This window comes from Rhea americana, unplaced genomic scaffold, assembly GCF_003343005.1.
Source record: "Rhea americana isolate MKP2758 unplaced genomic scaffold, rheAme1 scaffold_190, whole genome shotgun sequence".
Classification (NCBI taxonomy): domain Eukaryota; kingdom Metazoa; phylum Chordata; class Aves; order Rheiformes; family Rheidae; genus Rhea; species Rhea americana.
This window is the reverse complement of record NW_028186039.1, coordinates 141,611-156,808: the sequence shown is the minus strand read 5'-3', so window position 1 is coordinate 156,808 and position 15,198 is coordinate 141,611. Positions and strand designations below refer to the sequence as shown.

At 48.8% G+C, this 15,198-nt stretch overlaps 1 protein-coding gene across 2 annotated transcripts in view; it reads right to left on the bottom strand.

Moving 5' to 3' along the window:
• EPB41L1 (erythrocyte membrane protein band 4.1 like 1) overlaps positions 1-14,598 on the bottom strand; it is a 106,481-nt gene extending 91,883 nt beyond the window's left edge. For both annotated transcript variants that reach the window (XM_085302592.1, XM_085302597.1), the window contains exon 1: positions 14,466-14,598. The gene's annotated coding sequence lies outside the window, so the exon portion shown is untranslated. The remainder of the gene's footprint in view (positions 1-14,465) is intronic.
• Positions 14,599-15,198: the final 600 nt, after the last annotated feature.

The following is a 15,198-nucleotide window of genomic DNA, read 5'->3' as shown; positions in this document are numbered from 1 at the left end:
TCGGGCGGGCCCCGGCGCGGGAGGTTCCGCCGCGCCATCCCGCGCAGAGCCTGCGGCCGGGCTAGGCAGGGCGGCGAGCCGCGGGACGGCTCCACGGGGACGCAGGGTGCGCGGCGGCTGCGTGGCCGCCCTGCCTCCCGCCGGCTCCGCTCCCTTGTAAGCCTCGGCGGAGCTCCCAGTCGTTCCTGCCGCACCCCGCGCATTGCGGGCCCAGACTGAGATCTGTTTCCGTAAGGAAGGAGCTTAGCTTCATTCAGGGAGGAAGTTTGGGGAAGATTTTTTGGCACTTCCAGGTAGCGTGCACAACTCTCCTGGAGCTTGCATGGTCCTGCCTGGCTGCAGTGCCCCTTCGCTACCCCTCCATCCCCCCTCCCCCCCCCCCCCCCCCGCTATGTGCTACGTCCTGCAGGACTTTAGTGTGGTGTTTATACAGCAGCTGCTACAAGGGCACCGTAAGCAAGGTCCTAGGTGACCTCAGTACATGCAATTTGAGTTTTATATTTTGAGGGTGTCAGGATAGGTAGCTGCCTGCAGGAGATGTAGTTAATAAGGGGGGCCATGGGCAATTGCCCCTGGCACACGCATGCATAGGACACCAGTCTCCATCAATGGCATGCTATAGGCCATCAGAGAACCTTCTGGGGAACTCAGAAGTAGTCACAACCCAACTCTCTATGCCAAGCAGATGCTTAGGAGAGAAGAACAGAAGTGATGTGTTGCACATGTTACCACTGGATCTGGTTTCCTTTTTCCCAGAGCCTGTGACTGGTCCTGATTTGTTATCAAAGGCTGATACGCGCTTGCTGCACTCGGTTCTAGCTAGATCACATAGGGCTTCAAGCAGAGTGTGTCAGGCTCCCGGATTTCCTTACATGGCTTTTGCTTTTTTTATGTTATCCAATCATATATTGCCATTAGTAACTGTATTGATCCTTTGAAGTTACAATTAAAGCATGCAGGTCTGCTAGGGGCACCTGGAAGGGCAAGTCACCAGAAGAGCTGGAGTGGGGCAGAGCCTGTACAGCCTTCAGGGCAAGGAAGAAGGTGGTTATCTGCAGCATTTCACTGCCCTGGGAAGCAGAAGAAGCTTCTTCATAGCAAGGAGGGGAGCAGGAAAGGCGTGCCATGACTGCCTTTGCTGTCTGTTTCTTCGCAAGTCAGAGCTGGCCTCAGGGCTCAATAGCTTGTCGTGGTGTCTCACCATGGCAGCGTACCTACCTTCACCCCAGAGCCATAGCACAAGTGTTGGAGCGGTCCCTTGGCCAGCAGCAATGGGGTGTCCGGAGGTCTGTGTGTGGGCATGCTGCTTTTGGACGGATACAAGCCATGCTACCACTCGGCAGCACTTCTCCGCCAAACCTTCAGGAAATCTGCTGTTTCAGCGAATGCTAGGAGGAGCCACACACTCCGATTCTGACCCCTTCTACCACAGCCACCAGTACATGCTGGAACGAAGCAGGCTTATTTTACTGCTTTAGAAAATGCCTCTTTATTAGCCACACTGAGGTTTTTTCCTGACAAACCACATACCAGCAAAGAGTATCAGGAACAAAATGAGGCTGCATGGTCCAGTGGTCAGAGCCAAGGCAGCAATGCCAGCAGGATTGTGGGCTCTAATCCCCTGCTGAGCTGTTGACTCACTGTACAAACTCAGGCAAGTTCTGCCTCTTTGTGCCTCGGTGAAGCCCAGCTGGAAAGTTGGGTAAATAGCAGAAACCTCATGGAAAAAAAAAAATCCCTGCATCAGAGCCAAGCTTGAGAGAGGGCATTCATTTACAAATAAAAGACATTTCAACTGGCTTATCAGATTCCCCTTGCAGACATGGTTTTCACCTCCAGCCCTCCACTGCTGTGCAGTGTTACCATGCGCTGTTCTATAGGTGCTATACCTCACCCCAGGGATGGCTGCTGTTTGGTACGCTTTGCTGAATGTCTGGAAAACTTCTACGGAAAAGGAATTGCACCTTATTGTTGCTGAAAATATGCTCTGTTGTAGTTGGGTACGCATAGTCCCAAGGACTATTACTGTCTGTTTTAATCTTTTAGATTGTCCAATGGAAAAGTAATGATTTCTTTAGGGTATAACAGAACCTCACCTAAACAGGTAACTTACTTAGGAAATCTGTTAAAAGTGAGTTTGGATTTTCAAATTAGTCAGTGGGTGACCTCATTAGCATAGTTATGAGCACAGATATCTTCTATGTAGTTCCCTAGTAAACATCCCAGTGTGCATTCCTCCTGCCAAGGCAAAGATCCAGGCTGTTGGAATGGGTAGAACAAATGTCTCTGATGATTCCTTTGCTCCCCATCTTGCTTTGGTGCAAATGGTCCACCAGCCTGGATTATCTTCCATTTACCAGGAAGCTGCAACCTGAAACTCTTCAACAATCCTGAAGACATGGAAAATGAATTCTGTGCACACACATGACCATGCAATTTTCTTTCCACTGAAACAAGGAAAAGAAGAGCTTAATTTACAAAATAATCTCTAATTAGCTGTGGATCACTCCATCACAGCAGATTCCAGCTGACATCATTGGAGTTGTGGAGATAGCCAGCAACTAACCTGCTTAGTAGATGTGTGGCAGGCCACACATTACAGGTGGGGTGGTGGGACAGGAGAATAAGACCTTCTAATTCCCCAACAAAATAGTGAGCAAAACAAACTTTATGAGGTTTTGGTGAGGCTTAACTGAAAAAACAAATTCAAAGCAACTGCCATTTGTTCAGTTTTCTGTACATTTTCAGCTTTCAGCTCTTCGCTTAAAAAGTTATTTCTTCAGCTAAATCAAATGCGTTTTGAGAAGAGTTACCTATTCATCAGAACAGAGCTTTTATTAAATATTGTACAGCTATTACGCAGCCGGATGGAACGGCCTCTCCATCTGCGCTTAGGATACTGGAGGCCTTTATTACCCAGCTGTGCACAAGGGAAGTCTTTAAGCCTCCTGCAACAGTGGTGTAAATGGTGGACTTTGCCAGAGTGGCCAGCTGGGGCTAGGGCTGGCCACCAGGAGGCTGCAGGCTGTGTTCTCTGCTGTCCAGCAGCTCCATCAGAGACCCCATCAGACCCCTCTCTTGGGAGTCAGGTTATGCCTTTGCAACTCAAGTGACAATCTCCTGGCCGGATTCCCACTCGACCAGAATCAACTTGGAACAACAACATCAGAAAAAACAAACGTGAATACAAATAAACAAAGACTGGCAGAAATTGCAAGGGCTTGCAGACATTTGATGTTTCAGTGATGGGACAGGTTCGGTCACTGCGCTCTTACAAGATCTCCTTGAGGGCCTCCATGTTCTTCATATTCCAGCAAGTTCTCCCCTTACAATTTATGTTTAGCTTTATGAAGTAGTAAGTCTCGACTCTGTTTTTGCGTGGAAACCTGCTCCAATGAAGAGCCTGCTAAAGAGAATGGCATCTCCTCAGTACAGCACCCTAGCTGCTCTGGCTCTTCCAGCCTTCCCATTTCCCTTCACACCCTCAGGCTAATTTTTCCCTTTCCAAAGTAAATGCAGTCCTGTGGAATTACTCCCACTTTTTATCAGTATACAGTAGGGAGTCAAATTGTGGGTCCCAATCCTGTTCTTGTTTTCTGATGCATTTCTTACCAGACATTTTCCTTTTCTCACCAAGTCTATAGAGTGCCTGAGCACGGATCTGAGTCCTTGTCTAGCAGAAATCAAAGATAACAAGTCCTCTCCCTAGCTGCACCATCCTTTATTAACCTCTCTTCTTATCACACTAATTTCCCTCTTGGAAATAATAACTGCTAGTGCTTAGCACCTTCCAAGCGCAGAGCAAACTTTATTAATTAGCCCTTGGAATATCACTGTTAGGGAAGCACTTCTCTGGTTATTAATAATTACTGCAAAATATCCATCAGACCTGCTAAACACAATGATGCCTCAAAAGTTCAGCTGTGGTTTTATTATTCCTGACTTTCAACACAAGGTGAGCATGCACATATGTGCGTCCAACCCTCTGGCCCCCTCACATCCATGCACATACAGACACATTCACCCATGCTTGTGCAGTCTCAGCTCTGCCTTTCCCATCAGGAGGCACTGCAAGAGGCAAGGGTAAAACCCTGCCTTTGAGACAGCTCCTAGCTTTCCTAGGCCAGCAGAGGAGCTAAGTACACCCCAAACCTTCAATTACATTGAACCCAATAGCACAGAAAGAGAGGTGTGCAGAAAGCTCTTTATCTGGGCCCAAGTTGGGCAGGGGAGACTGAGCCCAGCCTTCCACATTGCATGCCTGTGTGTTTTGGGGAGGAGGTTATTTTGGAAATCCCCACTTGAGCTGCTGCTAGCATTGATGCTCTGTGATAACAGCCCTTCATGACTCTCGCTTGTTTATGCAGGGTATGAAAAGGCCTTTTGTGCAGTTCTGGGGGCCAGCTGCCAGTTGGGAGCAGTGAGGCACTACTCATCTCCTCATCCTTGGTGAATGCGCACTCTTGGCAAGGCACAGGGCAGTTCACTCCTGGAGCCAGGCAGCCCAGGGCTGAGAAGGGATAGCAGAAATAGCCAGCCCTGCACAAGGAGGGGCACAACTCCCTGTGTTGCCCTTCTAGGTGCTTTCTGCCTTTCATGCTTTTTGGATAATGTGAAGATACTGGTCAGCTCGGAGCTGCTTCACCTCCAGGAGCTCCAGGCAAATGTTTATGTTCAAGAAAACATTTCTAGCTCTTGGTACCCATGCAGTGCCCCAAACTGTGCCATTTCCTCCAGGCTGTTTGAGTGGGACATCTTATCACACTAATTTCCCTCAAAGCTCAAAGATGTCCCTGGGACTGAGGTGTCATCAGAGATACTCGATCAATCCCTCATTGTCCCCTCTATGTATTTTGAAGCTTTGAAATCTTGGGAAGCTGAGCAGGCCTCCCACAGTCTTCATCCTCTGCTTCCCATGTAACAGGACCAAGTACCATAATGTTGTCTATGCTTGCCTATCTTGATGTGAAGTTTGTCACTAGGTTATGTCCACCATGGAGAACTGAGAATATAAGGGGCAGGAAATGCATCTTCTTAATTAACTAGGAGAAATTTATGATCCACGTAATGGTTACAACACATCTCATCTTGACACCTTGCAGGGGTGGTAGTGCAAATAACTGTGGTATCTCTGGGAGACAGAGAGGAGGGAATATTTGTCCATTTTACAGGCAGGCAAACTGAGACCTGGAGTGGGATTAGTGTGTAGCAGAGCTCAAAGGGAATGCAAAGTAAGAAAGTATTTTCACTACCAGCATCTCAGCAGACCACAGGGGGATATGAGGTTCCCCAATGAGTCAGTGATGGGGTCAGGAGCCACCAGCAAAGACAGAAACAACATTGGCAACCAGAGCAAACCACACCTATTACTCCTTTTTGTGTGAATTATGAGGGTAATGAGGAAGGGCCAGGCAGGTTCTGCTGTCAGCTGCAGCCCCTGCCCTCTGTGCATGTCCTACCCTATGTAGGCCAGAGAGCTGCAGGTTTCTCTCCTTCGTTAATTAGGCTTTTTTCATGAAGTAGCTAGATGTGATCCTGGAGACCCTGGAGAGCATCAGTCCCATTTAGGACTAGGTTCCCTGTTCAGGAACCTAGCAAGTCTGTGGTTCTGTCCTAGACCTCACTCACCACACTGTGGGCATGGGGCATCCTGTGTCATTCTGCCCTGAGGCTGTTAGGAAAGTATCTGTTCTCATGAGGGAAGCCCCTGGCATAGGTCTGACATGCTCTGATTAAAGGAAAGGCTCTGACAGCTCAATTAACTGCCATCTTGAGAATGGTAGGGATTGAATAAAATCAGTCTGACACTAGCCTGCCCCACAGATAGCTACAGCTGAGACCCACCTAGCAGAAACACTTGGCACCAAAGAAAGAGAAAGCAGGCAAAGATGAAGAATAAGGCATAAACTGGGGAGTGGACACATTTGTGTTTGCTTCCTTAACCCAATCCCTATGCTGCTAAAAATCTCACACCCAGAAGGTTAGACCCATGTGAGAGTACCTGCTGCTAACACCTGTCCTAAAGAAGCATCTCGTTCCTCTCACATAGCTCCCATATCCCTTGGCTGCCCTAGTTAGATGGATGCTCCTTAACACTGGACTTGACTCTGTCCTAAATTGCTCTGCTTTGGGGAGCCACAGAGGAGAGTGCAATGTTAATTACTGCATTGCAGCAGGAGTGCTGACTCAGGGGATTGGACCAGCAGAAAATGCTATTTCTGCTCAAGAAATTGACTTTGTGGTGCTTAATATCTAATGCTTCCCAAGCTATTACTTATCAATGTAAACATTTTGAGACTGTATGAATTTTTCTATTAAGAATCCCAGGCATAAAAGGGACACCAAAAAACAAAAAGCCATCTCTTCTGGATCTCAGATGAGCAGTTATAGCCACCAAAGTCCCAAATCTCAGAGCCAGGTGATCTTGTGAAAATCTCAGCTTCTAACATTTCTGGATACAGAAAAAAACCCAGAAAATATGACACCTAAAGGCTGAAAAATCAGGAAACAAATCAAGAGGACTCACAGGGTCAAGAATGAGCTAAGGACCTGTACAGATGGAAAAGGCACCGAATCAGATGGGACTATTATAATCACCTGGCTATCTGAACCTCCTCTTTTTGAACAGTATCTTAGCCATAATTTGAGTACCTTCCATTTCCAGCCACCTGATCTTGCTACACACGTGTCTGCTTAAAACACACTCTATTATGCACAAGCCTCTCCCCATGCCAGTTCCTATGGCCCCCACTTGCACCCCTGGCCTTTCTCATGGAGATACCCACCAGGCTGAAGTACTTTAATCTCCCACTGCCAGGCAGTTTTTTCTTTCCTAACTGCACTTGCTGCCATCTTCTGAACATCTTTGAACTTCATATATAATGTCAGAAACTATTGTGATTTTAAGAAACATTTGTGACTCAATTTTCATTCAGGATGGCCACAGAGAGAATGATGCTTCCTTTACCAAAGATTCCTATGAGTCTCTGCTCCAGACTTGGGCTGAAGTTAGCTAAGAGGTGGGCACAAGCTTCTTCCCTGGTGCTGCAGAGGAACAGGGAAGTTTTTCTAGGGATGTGGGTCACAAGGAGCAGAGGCTTCTCTCCACTATCTTCAAAGCAATTAGCATACCCCATAGTTACTGTCAGTATTTTCCTGGGATGTTTTCTGACATCTCTGAATTAAGGATTCATGAAAACTTGCCGCTCAGACTGCCACTCAATCTTACCAGCTTTCTTGTGAGAGCTATTCTGCAACAAATTGCCAGGGACAATCAGGAAGGATTTAGTCCTGGGATCAGCACATGGGGAGGGCTGAGCAGCTTTCAAAACCTCTGCTGAAGCCACATTTGGTCCTAAACAGTCTGGACTGAAGTCTGGGTATCAGCTTATGGGCTTGGGTGCAGCATTTGTATAATTCCCATCTACCTCCAAAGATCCCAGTGTACATGCCATAAATTAACCCAGAGACTTTGCATTGATTAGCAACTCAAACCTTGGAGATCAGTGCTCAAAGTGTAGTGGGAGGGTTCCAATTTTCCCTGAATAAAGAGGGCCAGATTTCCCACATTTCTCCAATAACCACAATCACACTGCTGGTCATCAACAGGTGGTAGGCATTGGAAAACCCTGGGTAGAGCACTGTGGAGGTCTTTGAGGAGAACGGCAGTGCAACCTGCATCAGCATCCAGAAACCTGTTGGCAAAAGAAGCCTTTTTACCAGCAAGCACTTCAGCAGGCCTCCTGAGCTTTCTGCTTGTTTGATCCCCATGGAGAAGACTCAAGATTCATCCTGTTTTCCAGGAGAGGCACTAAGCTGCTTACAGCCCTTGTGCTGTGAAGGTTGCCATAGCAGAGTGAGATTACGTAGATAAGATTAGATTAGATAGAGCCCAAGTTTCTTTTGGGGAGAAGGAGAGGATGTATTTCTAATTAATCTGCTCCCATCATGGCTGCTCCAGCAGTATCTCCACAAGGTACCACCTGATCCTCTTCAGCCTGGACCTGAAGCGCAGAGCACATGGTGGGCAGGGCAGATTTTGCCAGGTCCTGGTCACAGGCAGCAGGAACATAGGCAGGAGCAAATGTGCATAGGGAAGAGAGAAGATACTAAGATATGTGCTTTCCCTTTGAGTGATGCCAGCTCCTCCATACTGACTTCTGGGGACTCTGGAAGATCTGCCTGTCATTGTGCTTTGCCTTCTCTCTGGCAGGACTGGCAGCAGACAGTCTCTCCTCAGCACATCACTATCCCCCCCGGGGGTGACTGCATGTGCACACACATGCTCCTGAAGAGGCAGAAGTCAGAGCCCATATGCTTGCTTCACACTGAGTAAAGGGCCAGAGGWTGAAGAGAGACCTTGTTGCTGCAGCTGTGTGGTCAACACCACCAGCACAGAGCCCTGGACCCCTGTGCATTCTGCTAAACACATGGCATACTTGTATCATCATATATGTAGATGACATATGTTTAGACTGTTGGTCCTAGAGGTCAGGCCACTCTCCCTGGAAAAAGACACTTGGCTCACTGGTGCTGAGTGGCATGGCAGATCCTTTGTTTGCCCTTAGACAGGCTGCTCAGCAGGCTGGGCTTATCCTGTACTATGGAAGCAGGGCCCTCAGTTAGAGTGTCTCCCCCTGCCACTTCACACTGGGCAGGCCCAAGCCAAGCCAGCTGACAGAACCCACTTGCCTGGCTGTCTGGTTGGGGCCAGCAGCCGGTGAGGCCATCTCTCGCACTGTTCTTTATTTGGCAGGTACAGATAGCACAGAGGGTTTGTGCTGGCAGCACTAAAAGCCTGTCAAAATGACAGTAAAAAGCACAAGACATTGAGCACTAGCCCGTCTCTGGCCTGTGGTGGAGAGAGGCACCTCAGGTGATGCACAATAGCAGTAGAGAAGTGGTCCATGGATACCGGAGCAAGTCTTGAAAGGTAGAGAGCACACAAGAGGCCATGGGCTGGTAGAAAAAGATCTGCACAGGAGAAATCAGGCACAAACACAGCTAAGGAAAGTGCAATGCCTCTGTCCCCGGTAAGGGTGTGATAAGCAGTCTCCGCACAGACTGCAGCCTGTTTTGGCCCACCACAAACTAGAGGAAGCCCAGAAGAGTGGGTGTGTAGGAGAGAGATTCTCCAAAGCAAGGGAGGGCTCCTGCATCCCATTCTGCAGACCTGCCTGGTCCCATGCAGCACTCTCTACAGCCAGCTTTCCTGCTGTCCTGGCTGCTACCAGTGCCCGTGGGCAGCAGGAAAGCCTTGGCCCATTGCACAGGGGTAAGTGTTCTGCCCAGAGAACAGGACTCCCTACCAAGCAGCTAATTGTCTTTTCCTTTCCACTAAGAAAGCTATTGTCTTCTTATTCCTGGGGCCACCTTCTCTTGATTTTCACAGCCCAGTTCTGCTTTCCTATATTGGAAGGAGACCATGAATTTCCATGAAGACTCAGGGAGAAAGCTGGGCCACTGATGCTATTTTAGGAAGTTGCTTAGTGCCAGAAGCCAGAACCCTCTGCAGCCTCACTAAACAGGGAAGCCACCGCTTCTGTCTCATACTTTTCCTCTTCTGTCACTCAGGGCTGGCTCCCCAATGGTCCAACCTCTCTGATTGCCAAGGATGAGCCAGCCTGGGGGGCTTCTCTGAACTGAGACCCAGCATAACCCAGTTGGCCTGAAAGCTTCCCACTATGGTGCACTTTACCCTATGAAATGGCTGGGAAATGCATGGAGAGGACAGTCCATCCCCATCGGACATGGTGGTCAGTAGCATCTGGCAGTCTGAGAGAAGTTAATAAGAAAAACCTGAGAAAATACTGCTAGATTACAGCCGACTCTTCCACTGGAGGATTAGCAGCTAATGCCCCAGTGAGGCTTGTGGCTCTTGTACCCACTGATGCCATTGGGTGTGGGAGGGCAGTGTGTGGACTGGACCAGAGCCTGCATACAACTGAGGCAATGAGAGAAACCGGGGCTGAGGAATCAAATTCTCTTTTGTCCTGAATTTCTGCCTCCCTGGACTCTTATCACCCTCCATAGCAACTCCTAGTGTGAGCTTCTCCCTGCCATGCCACTAAGGGCACAGGAACCGTGGGACAGGCTTGCACCAGGCAGCCTCTTCTTGGGGTTGCAGGGCTTCAAGTGCTCGTCTCCCTGCATTCCACAAAAGGACTGCAAAGGACTCCACAGCCAATTTGTTTGGCCCAGGTTTCTTACACAAAACAAGATCCTAGCCTTGTTATTTCTCATTACATATGAGATTACCAATTATATTTGGGGAAAAAAAGGGCTGTGCACAACCAACCCCTGCCAAGGGCATTCACACTCAACAGGAGCCTCTCACAGCCACATAAGATTGAGGCCCGTGCTTGCAGCTACAAGGCATTTTCTGATCCAGTTAGAAGGATACTTCATTGGTCACAAGCTCATTGCAAGTCTTTCTGTGCTCCAGGCCTGCACTTGCTGACTCTCCTGAGCCAGCTCAGGGACATGGGAATATTTTCATGCATAGGGTCAGGGCTGAGGCTTAGTTCCCCACTGTACCCTCACAATTCTTGGACTGTTTCTCCTAACAGTCTCCAGAACCTGCAGCTCCCACATCCCACTGTTTTCCCATGTCATCCATCAGCAGTGGCAGAGGACCTGCCATTAGCAGAGGATTTGGGTGTACAGGGCTGTTCCCAAGTGGTTTTACTGGTGTCTAATAAGTCTTGAGTACATGCCACCACCTTTCTTGCAGAGGGATCACTCACATACTCTCTCTTCTAACCTGTTTTCAAGACATTTCTATGAACTTCATCCTACTGAGACCTCCAGCCCTCTACCAGCTTTGACTGAAGCTGGATAACAGGATCAAAAGTCAAGAGGAGGGATCAGACTCATGGGGCAGCTTGTCCCATGTGCCAAATCTGCATAGCCTGGGATGTGTCTCCCAAGCCAGAGCATCCCACAGCACCTGCAATCTCTCTTGGCCCCCTACATCCCTGCCCTGTGCAGAACCAAGGCCACTGTGGCCAGGTGTCCTCAGCATTTGCTGCACCTGCTGAGCTAGAGCAAAGCCCTGCTTCCTGAGTGGAGATTGGCCTCAGCCAGGGGATTCCCATCACCAGCAGCACATTCGAGCAGATGTCAGAGACATGCTTTGGAAAGCTAATTCCCAGGGCTGGAAGGAAGGTGGAGGGTGGAAGGACTGGAGCCAAAGAGGTTTCACCCCATCGGGGGGTTCCCATCCAAAGCACACTTTTGGAAGGAGCAAAAAGGCTGATGCTACTGCGTTCATCCTTGGCATGGGGGAGGGTAAGCAGAGGTGTGTGCAGGCAGGGCAAGGAGGTACAGGAGAAGCCTTTCTTGCTCCCTGGTCCTTCTTCAAATGCCTTTGGTGAGGGCCTGGTGACCACCAGTGCTGGCAGCAGTCACAGTGGCCCCGGACTCGGGTGCATGCTCCAGTTAGCTGGTTTGAAGGAGAGATGCAGATACTCAGCACTTGTCTGGATCCGGCCCTTTCTGATCTCTCTTCTCAGATGCTAGAGCTGGATAGCGAGCCTAGCCAAGATGTAAAGCTGCCATAGCACCCAGATGGTGCCAGGACCACCTGTCAGTGCTGGCAGGTGGCAACTGGATGCTTTTCAGCATGCTTTCTCTCTTTTTTCCACTGTGAGGAGGGCTGGGCATCCCCAGTGCCAATGGCCAGCCAGGTCCAGGGGGACCTAATCTATACGTTGGGTATGTCTCATGCAAAGCCAACAAGACCAGCAAGATCAGGCTAAACTTTGTGGCCTTTGCAAGTGGATAGAGCTAGCAGATTTTCTGCTGAAGATGATACAGGGCACTCACAAGGTAGTTTTGTTCTGAGGCTACAGACATATCTAGTGGTCACAGGTAGGCCCCCAAAGGGTATGTGGCCACAGTATGTGGGAGAGAGTATAGTGAATGAGAGATGCTTTGTAGAGCAGAGAACTGAACAGTACCCACATGTCAGGCTCTCCAGAGGATAGCTGGCAATCCCTATGCTCTTCTGTGGAGCTGTGCACAGAGAAGCCCTGCTTGTCTGAAGCAGCCAACACAGTCCTCTGTGAAGACAGTGTCTGGCTCTGTTCAGTCCATCCCTGATAATATCTGCTTGTGGGACACTATCAAGAACAAATCCTTACCAGGCCACTGCAACCACCCAGAAGTGCAAGAAAGTGCAAAAGCCTGGAATCTGTCACCTTCATCCCCAGAACCTCTGCAGTCCTCTAGGCCTTGCAGCATACAAGGCTCCCTGGGTCCATGCTGGGTACTGTGTCCTCAGATCAGTCTGATTGGTCAGTCAGTCCTAACATGCTGTCTAAAACTGAGGTTGTTATGCATGAGACCTGGGCCAGACAGAAGTGTCAACACAGAAATGTTGATTTCTGCTTTGCATAAACCAGCTGTTTTGGCTTGTGGGAGCACTGGGAAATCCATCCTGCCCCCTTAGCTTTGGAGCTCTCCCATGGTGGCTTGCACATAAGACCCATTCTCAACCTTTGCCACTTTGTCCACCTGGGCAGCAGAGGCACCAATACCAGCCCTTCATATGTGCCAGGGATGGCAGCCCAGGCACTTTTATGGGCAGCCACATCTGCTCGGTTGTAGGCACTGATCCTTCAAGCTGATAAATCACCCAGTGGCCAGGTGAGATTCGGAGAGTTCAGGCTGCCACACTCTTCTACAGTACCACCTGGCTTTTTGCTTTCCCAGCCCATTTGTCAGCACTGGCTGGGCTTGCTCACCAGCTCCAAAAGCCCTGCAGACACATTAATTTATTTGGGAAGAAGAGAAAGGTTAATGGCTGGTGATACGGAAAGCAGACAGTAAGCTGTCTTGATTCAAGGACTGTGTTTTGCAGTGCTGTAAGGGCTGGAGCAGGCTGGAAAGCTCTTTAGCCAGTGCTGCAAAACATGTTGGAAAATGCCTTGCAAAAGCTCTGCAGATCTCTCTGTGTTCCTGAAACACAAGCTCCCCGGCAGCAGCTCCAGCATCCCCACTGTGGAGCCATACATGCTCTGTTCGTGTTCCCTGCTGAGCCTTTGAGCTACACGTGCTAGATCTGAAATGCGTGCTGCCAGTGTCTATGAGCAAAAAAATCACACCCTGACACACACATCATGATGGCTTAGTAGCTCATATCGTACACAGCCACAAATCAGGAGGACTTGGGGATCAAGCGTAGGCTGGGATCCAGGGGCCCACCTAGACCTGATGCATAGGAATGGGCATGTACTGGTAAAAGCCCCTTGCAGACATCCTCAAAAATACTAATTAAAATATCAGACCTTCAATACAAATCCACCCTGGCACTGGACCAGACCTGCCTCCTGGTTCCTACAATGACAAAAGCCAGATGCATCAGAGGGACTGGCAAGACATCCACCCATCAGGCAGATGTGGGAGATCCTGTCTCATGGGAGAATGAGTGCCAACTTCTAAAAGCTAGATAATCTCCAAAGGAAGAATTACCTTCAAAAACACAAATTAACATTAATTCTCATTATCCATGTAAATATGTGCTCTCTTTTTCCTGCAGAATGTGCATGTTCTCTAGCTGCATGAGCTATCTGTTGCTGTAATTGCTGGGATAAATGTAAGATGATCATTCTATTAGGGAAAGATTTTAGGACCACAGTTAACATCATGATTTCTTACTGAAAGCTGATAACAACGTTTCTCAGGTCAGCTTTACTCCATGACAAGACACTAAGCAGCAAACAGCTCCCTGCTGTCACATTTGCAGCCCAGGCCCTGCAGCTCAGGAGCAGAGCAAAGGAACTGAAATTAGCTGGAAAATGACTCTCAACCATCCTTGCTAAATTGCCATGAAAATTTAACAATCCAAGCACAAAACCTCTGTTTGTTTGTTCTCTCCATCATGGCAGAGAGAATGGAAATGAAGTGATATTTTAGCATACCTGTCAAAAAATAGTATGTGCCACCCTGAGTGAAGGAATGAGGCATTTTGCCATGCTGCTGTCCACCAAAGAGTAGCTCCAATTGCTCTGTTCATACTGTCTAAGTCTAGCTGGTGCTGATGGTTTGTGAAGGGCCAGGAGTGAAACACAAACAAGACTGCAAAATATTTTCCCCCTTTGGGAAAGTGCCCCTTTGGTAAAATGGAGGCACTGGTAATAACTGTGGACCTCTTTTTCTTTCAAATATATAAAGTTCTGGGCAAGACTACTGCTTTTTAGAGAGAGTAAGTGGCAATTCATGCACCCATTTTTTTCTCCCATTAGAAGGGAGCTGAAGTCCATAGCCATCAGGGAGCTCCCAGCTGCTGATTCCTTAGCACAAACAATCAGCGCACTGTGGCTGTCTCACACATTTTTCTGGTAAAGGGTTTAAGGCTTCCCTGAGTACATCAGCAAGCCAATCCTTTTCCCACCTGCACTGCTCCTGTAGCAGGGGAAGAGCAGAAATTTGATTTATAGCGCAACAAGGACTTAAGGACTTACCCTGAATTATGCAGACTCTGAGGTCCCAGTCACTCACAGAGACCATTGCAGTCATCTATCTCAATGACTGTTGAGAGGAGAAGGAAAGATCTTCCCCACATTGCAGATGGGAATGGAAGTGCAGAGAAAAAATTGTCCAAGAGACATGGTGACACAAAGCTCAGAAGTCAGCTGTACTAGGGAAGTTTCTTGTCTGCCAGGCTCTGCCACTCCTCAGTCATGTGAAGTTGTGATGCATGCGACAGCTCAGAGATGGAATCCAGGCCCTCAGCACAGTGCATCTAGCCAGCTGCCCATCCCCTTCCCCCTGCCCTGGTCATATGCTGGAATGGCACCATCCCATGAGCACAGCAGGGCACAGAGCCAGACATGTGCTGGGAGCACACATCCCTGGTAGATCCCTAGAGCAGGAACACCTGCGTGGGGCTCACCTAACAGATACAGCTACATGTTGGAGGGGCCAGGGCCCCACAACCCCTCCTGGTGCTGTCTCTCTTCCTGATGGCAAACAGCCAGGTAACTACGTGGCCATAAAATACTCAGCTGCTTCTGTATCCTGCTGTTAGACTGACCTTCTATATTTTCTAAGTAAATTCAAATCCTCTCCAAACTCTCTTCTGTGTCTTGCTGCTGGTGACTGTGGTTGGCTTGTCCTATAGGCCACGCTGATCCTGTGTCTATTGCCACCATCTGCTTCCAGTCACACCAGCACAGAGACATCTGCAAAGTGGGC